The 7,697-nt window shown below is 40.9% G+C and overlaps 1 protein-coding gene across 1 annotated transcript in view; it reads left to right on the forward strand.

The window, feature by feature from the left end:
• The window catches only part of nlgn2b (neuroligin 2b), a 60,115-nt gene that overhangs the window by 37,688 nt on the left and 14,730 nt on the right, over positions 1-7,697 (forward strand). The gene's annotated exons all lie outside the window — the stretch shown is intronic.

The raw sequence follows: 7,697 nt of genomic DNA on the forward strand, positions 1-7,697 counted from the left end.
TGTCACAGCTGTGTCAGATCAGTGCTCCAGTGTCCCTCCATCCTTCCCCATGACTTTCTACACCCTTTCAGCTGCTGTCAGCCATTTTAAAGAGCAGATATTTCATCTGAATTCAGCTTCAGAAATCATAGAGCTGTAGTTACAGAGGTAACTCCCGCTCTACTGCCTTGTACTTCAGGGTGTTGTGTCCCAGGAAGCCTCATAGACTTTCCAAAGAGTTATGGATTTTCTCTACAAGAAGGAAAATAACTTCTGATGTACTGAACACTGTAGAATGGGAATAGTGTAATAAAGTGACTCCACTGTAACTCAAAAAAGTGGATTTACTGTTAGGTTACTCTTTAAGATGCTTTTGGGAAATGGGGCCCTCACCTGTGCCAGAGTCTTAAAGCCTTGACCTGGCTGAACCTGCCTGGCACTGCTGCATTTCGGACCTGAAGCTGAACCAAAGCTTTATTTTTGCTTTATTTTATCAATTTCTGTTAGCTTGAAAGGCTAATGCAACGCAGAGGCTATAGTCCGTCTCTTTTCCTCATCCCAGTGGGTGTTGCATATTGTATGTCGTTGCAACGCATGACGGGCGCGGACATAGTCGACTGGAACAGTTAGAGAGAGAGGGAGAGAAAAAAAACCCAAACCCTGAACTGAACCTGAACCTGACAGGTCCTGACGAAGTATCAAGATTCAGGTCAGGTAGCTGCAGTCTAATGAACACCTGATAACACACACTGTACTGCACTATACAATATTACTGGTGTGGGACTTGGAGTGGTGTATGTATAATAGCAGCTTTTGTGCACAGTTCTAAAGTGATTTCAGTCTTGAAGTCATGCACAATGAGGTCTGGTTAATCCTGAATTGTCATTTCTGCTGCTGAAGTTGCTCTGACTTCATCACTTCCACCATTATCTGTTCACTCAATGTTATTTCTCTGCAGCAGGGATTTCATAATAAAGCACAAACAGGTGTATTTACTGTGTTCACTTGGCCTGAAAATTACATTTTTTTTGATTAATTAATTGTTGTATTGACATGCACTTCTCCTGAGAAACTGACTTCAGAGACACCACCAACCACTTAGTGCCTTCAGTGTACATCCAGCCATTGAAAAATCTGCTGTGTGTGTGTGTGTTGCTTTCAGTGTATTTTTGGATTAAGGGGTTTTCTATTTGTCCATTCTGTTGGAGCTTTGCAGTGTTCGCATGGCCTGTGAGTGTGGGCTGAGCTGTGTGTGTGTGTGTGTGTGTGTGTGTGTGTGTGTGTGTTTGTATACCTAGCCCTTGTGCTACTGGATATCAGTGGAGTCAAGTATTTACATTTGGCATCATCTTTTGGAGGTGTTTGCACAAAGACTATCTGTGTCATTCATTGCAGCTGCCAGGTTGGGTAATCAGATCTTGTTTATTGCATCACGCCTGTTTCAACATATCAGAATAATGATAAACAGAGAAATGGGAGTAGTTTAGGACGCCATCCAAGAGTCACAGTGAGTATAAGCAGAGGGCAACATGATCCAGACCGTTACTGACCGTGCCAGTGGAGAGGCACAGGGACAAGGACAAACTAAGGGTTGGTGAAATGAGGACCTGGACCTGCAGCTTTATCCGCCTCGATTTCAGCTCGTTATGCGGTCTTTTTCACAGCTGTCAGACAAAGCGTGACTATTAACAAATTGAGCGTGCAGTTCACATTTTGAAATCAGGTTTGTTGAATTTGGCATTAAATTACACGCTGATCCTACCGCTCCCTCAGTGGTATCTCTCTTTGCTTTCCTTCACAAGACATGCTCCACCTTGTTTCAATTTGGCCGGTTTTACATTGACATTGTTGCTGTGATTCATGTTGGAGATGTTTGAAGAAGCGCACCCGTGCACAGTGGTGAAAATACATCCAAAATATATATACATCGAGGTGGAGAGCGATCCTGCTGAGTGATTATGAGGGATGACGCAGTGTCCTCGATTCCTTTAACATTGTTGAAAATTTTGGTATGTGGGCGAATGTGTGCTCTCTCTGTCTCTCTCTCCCAGATATGCTTTAAATGGGTTACTGTACTAAGGCGATTATCCCTCTCTCTCTCTCTCTCTCTCTCCCTCTCTCTCTCTCTCTCTCTCTCTCTCTCTCTCTGTTTGTATGTGTGTGTGTGTGTGTGTGTGTGTGAGAGAGAGAGAGAGATTGTATGTTTGTGTAGCATAAGCATGCATGTTTGCCTTCGCGCACACCAATATCTTCTGGTGCATGTGACAGTGTGTGTGTGCGTGTGTGTGTGTGCAGCACTTGGTTGTGTGCCGTGCGTAAAATATATATATGAATAATGCACCATCCATCTGAATTTTTAATAGCATTCCACTCTGACACTGTGCATTTCAGTCAAAGTGAGAAACTAAAGCATACCGTATTTTAATAGTTTTATGTCTAATCTTTAGTATTATCCTGTACTTACACACACAGGAGCTTACACATGCCAACCTCATTTCATACAGTGCCTGCGCCTTTAAGAGAGTGATAGGGAGTCAGGAATAAGGGAAGAAGAGAGAGAGCAGGAAATAGAGACAGATGAGCGAGGGAGAATCATAGAGAGACAGAGGGAAAAGGAAACAGAAGGGGGGAGATGGGAACAGTCTAAAAATAAACCATCAGAAATGCTTTTTAAAATCTGCAGCGATGCAAAGTATTCATTCAGATAAACGCTCCTGCACTGTGACCACTGCACCCCGCATATGGCCCAACACCGTACGCTTTGATTCCGGTGCGACACATACACATGTCATTTCCCAGCGAATGATATACTCTCTGCAATTTTCTTACTAATTTATGATGTGCTCTGTCGCGCAATAAAATGGGTGAATGAGGAGAAAATGTCTGCTGCACACGGCTCGGTTCAGAGGTTTGGTGACAGTTGAGATTTCAGATTGCTGCTCTGCTCACCTTCTCCTACCTTCCTCCTGCTCCAGGCCCACAGAGCCTTCTGATTTGTGTAGCATTGCCATCTGTTCAGACTAATTAACTAATTAACTAATTAATGAACTCTGGGGAAAGGCCCACCATCGTGGGCTCTAAGAGTGAGAACATTTTTCACCTCAGGAAGAGAGATGAAACGCTTCTTCTGGAAACGTTTCTCTGCACTTTCTACCCAATCTCAGCTTTAACTGGTAAGTTCAGTAAGAGCAGCCTACTTGGCAGCAATACACCACATTTAATAACCACAACCTCTACACTGAATAAAAGGAGTTATCAATTTGTTATACATGTAATATTTGTTTGTTATTTTCCTACCAAAATCTACTTTTCATATTGACTGTTGTTCTGGGTGATCCTCTGTGTTTTAACATAACTCAGTTACTCATAAGTTTTGTCTCAGAGATGTGAGATGTAATGTATGTAAAAAATCATCATTTTTACAAGCTGTAAACAAAACATTGACATATTAACACCTTACAAAGTTGATGTGGTGAACGTGTTAGCAAACAGCTGCCTGTTTACACAGTAACACTAGCATTCATTCACCAAGCAACATTAGCAGCATCCCCAGCACCTTTTGAACTTGTTTTAGCTAACCTGTTAGCACTTTCCTATATTCATATCCAGCAGATACAGAGCAGCACTAGCATTTATTTAGGGTCGTGTTTATGACACAGTGGCACCGGCAGGATTATATTTCATAGCACGAACAAGAACCGGCTCTCCGCTACCTTCAAGATTCCCACCCACACACACACACACACACACACACACACGTCTACTCATCGAACGAGTGAGCGAGCAAGAGAGAGAGAGAGATTGATTCATGTTTTTTAGTGCTGAAGTTGTGACACAACACCATAAAAGTCTGATTAGCCGACTGTGCAACCAACAGCAGCAGCTGAGTAACAGGCTACAATATGCTGTTCTATAACATGTTGAATATCCCACAGAAACGTGCTGTAAAAGTCACAGGAAGCGACAGATTAGTTGCCTAACTAACTACTAAAGATAGTAATAATAATACACAACATCAAGATCAAACCAAGCTGCTACAATAAACAGTCAAAAAGCCACGAGACAATAAAACAAATGGTATTCCTGCCGGTTTGAAGTTCATTCTACGTCTGAACGTTACATCAGACTCTTGCAGAACGACCTCTGCATCAATTCCAATATCGTGATGGATGTTCATCAGTGCTCCACATCTGCAGTGTCAACACTGGGCATCAAAGCACCATCATACTTAATCTCCATTTCTCCTCCTGAATCTCGCAGTGTTAGTGAGTGGATGCAGCTATAAAATAAGACAGGATCTCCTGCTGTCACAGCCTTACTTAGAGAAACAAACAGAACCATTTAAAAACAAATGTACACACAGTGCGTGCAGGATTACGGCTTTAGTCTCTTTTCATCTCAGTGTTTGGTCTCCACCAACTCCTGAAGGAAATATCTGGCTCTTTAGCTGCTAAATGCGCCTCCATGTTCACCAGCTAGTAACTTTGTTTGTCTGCCACTTGGTGCAGGGCAGCAAGGGTGCAGGGAATTCATCAGAACAGCTTTGTTGAAAACATCTGCACGCCACAGCTGGAGCAAGGTTGATGAGAGCAGAAAGGATGAACAGAAACATTAAAGTTGCAGAGTCGAAACACTGAGCTGAAATGGCTCTGTAGAAGAGTCAGGTGGTATTTCTTCGGGAGTTACACAGTCATTTTCAGATTAGAGCAGCTTGAAGCTTTGTGTATTGGCTTCATTATGTAGCTTTACCACCAAACTGGTGTCAGAGAACATGTAGTCCAACACTTTTACACCACACTATAAGTGTAAGCAACTAAAATTACAAGAGGCGCAGTCAAAGAGAAATGTCTAATTCACATGTCCTTGTTTGAAATGAGTCGAGACACCGTGAGATCATGTTACATCTCAAGCTATCAGATATGCCACATAGAATAAATGACCAAATAATTGATTTGATGAAGTCAACGTCACCTCTTATCATCTGTTATCTTCAACAGTTTTATATTAAGTTTTTATTAAACCTGACAAAATTTAACCACGATTAATATTCTTCACATTCACTCAATACTTTATTTTAAAGCCAATTACTGGCATTTATTCTTGAAAACATCACAATTATTTTATCATTATTATTATTATTATTATTATTATTATTACGGACTGGTCAAAATGTTTCTTCATAGGTAGAAGCCCATGAACACGAACAACATGAACATGAAAACATTTTGAGCATAAGTCCAGTCAAACAATGTTAGTGCATCCATGAATACTACTGAGCTCAGTTAGCCTCGGGAATCAGTTCAAATTGTACGACCCGTTGTTCTCAAAAACATCCCTTTAAATGTGACATAAACAGTATTTTTAGCCAGCACAGATTTTGCTCTCAATTAATTTCAGCCTGCTGCCTTCTCACAACTCAGATGTCCCTAAATACAAATGACACACACCTCCCACTCCCTGCACAGAGCCACAATCTTCCCACTCTGCGAGCGATCATGAACACTTCTCTCCCCATATTTCTCCTATAGTGCACTGACTGCCATGACGGTAGAGAAAACTAAAGTCATTTCTCTGCAGTTATGTTACGATTGTGACTAGATTCATGTGCAAATCAAGATGTTGAGCTTAAAAATGAAATATTAAAATATAAGACACGATTTCTTCCCTTTGGCTACAGTATGTTTAATACTTAATCTGCGATCTGGCTCTTATTGTGATTGTGTTTGAGGTTTCAGGTTCTTGACAAAAAAAAAAACAGATCCAAGGACAGCTTCTCTCTTACAGGCAAAGTTCACACTGAACACTAATGACTTATAGGTATATTGACTGGAGCTGACACCAGTCTGCACGCCAGGCTGGCAGCCAGATGCACAGCTGGACCAGTCAGATACAAGGAAGATAATTAATGCAGCTAGTCGCACTTCTGCTCGACATCTTATCCACCACATAAAGTGTCACATCAAACTCAAATGATCAAAGTGTCTAGAAAACATCAGTATTACTTTCCTCACCTATATGCATGTATAGATTGTGTCCTTGCAACTTCTGCTGAGTTTGAATCCACCAGGAATCATCGTCATAGTCAAATTATATCACAGTAATCCAGTGTCCGTACATCCATGGGTACGTTACAGGAAATGCTAATTTGACAGGTTTTTAATGATCCGATTTGCTAAAATATAAACTAAGAGGCAACAAAACACTTCAAGTTGTAGCCCACAGTTCACCAGTGTCTCCATGGCAACATGGGGAGTTGAGGCACAGTTGATGATTTCTCGGTTGATGACACTGATTTATAAAGATGTGTAAACCGTCCTCATGGCATTAATTAGCACCATTTATTCTGTAAAACTGTGATTTGATTTCTACTTCCACATAACCAGCCCAGTGACTGAAGGAGAGGGAGGTTCACTCGAATACTATAAATACTAACATACTGTTCCATCATTCAGGCTAACATTGAGTAGACAAAGCCCCACACTGCAGATACCTCAGGGTGACTCAACAATAACCTTTAGTGTAGCCAGTCAATAGGGAACTCTGATGTAATATCCACATTTTAACGTAGTGCAATCAGTGGACAGTTACATAATAATCAAAGGATACATGTGACGATAGATCTGTTAATTTGATCAGTTTTTAATTGATTTGATTTTCATCAGATGTTTCTGAAATGGAACTTTTTCTTTCAAAGAGCTTTGAAACATCTTTGTGTCAGTGACATTTGAAGCGTTCAGCAAAGCGTTTCAGATTTGCTCGACAGCCCGGTTTTATCGCCCAGCGTGGGACCATTCGAACGGACGTGTGAGGCTGGAAACTGAACGAGATAAGTGAGGTAATGAATACAGTGACATTGGAGGCATGTGGACGGTGTGCTGAAATCACAGTAGTTCCATGGGAGGGAGCCCAATTACAATGTAATTTCATTTCTGGGCATACTTGATATAAAGAGCGATTTAGACTGAGCAGCAGGTCTTAAGATTGAACTTCCACTGCCAACGAGGAGACTCAACAGATTCCTGTAAAAAACGTGATATTCAAACAGGAAGGAGCAAGTTCTTTGAATAAGAGAATAAAAAAGATCATACAACACTGTAACACCATGGAAACAGCAGCCTCTAGGGGGCGCCCGCAGCGCCGTAGACTTCAAGTCTCAAGCTAGACAGAAAAATGTTACCAAAACAATGTTGCTATCACTTTATAAAGTCTTTATAATGAAACTACATGCTTCTTCAAATAGATTCAGAGGAACAAGTGAGCTGTATACTGCACCTCAGAGCTTCTTAATGAAAGAACTTTCACACGATACAGTGAAAGATCACGTCATATTTATCCACCGTTATATTCATACACTGCAGATAATCCCTAGGGTTGCTGCATAACACTGAATGATCAAATCCACTTTATTCCAATCATCAAAACATATTCTTTAGTCTTCAGTGTGCAGGAGACAGTCACCATCTGCTAAGTTTTTTCTTTCCTTTTTTTAACAGTGACTCAGTCACATGTTCTGTGTGTATTAAAAAGGAAATATCTTCCCTCTGATTTTTGACATCTCTCATCATCTCTTGTGTGATGTCACAGTGAAATTATATAATATGTCCTGCAGTATATTCCTTTCACCTCTCTTGTCATTTAGGATCTGACAGTAGCTTTGGGCAATATTCAGTTTAATACCTGTTTTATGTCTCTGGATTTTTTTTTTTTTTCCCTTTCAC

This window comes from Seriola lalandi, unplaced genomic scaffold, assembly GCF_002814215.2.
Source record: "Seriola lalandi dorsalis isolate HSWRI2012SDOR001 ecotype SW California unplaced genomic scaffold, Sedor1 jcf7180002054581, whole genome shotgun sequence".
Lineage (NCBI taxonomy): Eukaryota > Metazoa > Chordata > Actinopteri > Carangiformes > Carangidae > Seriola > Seriola lalandi.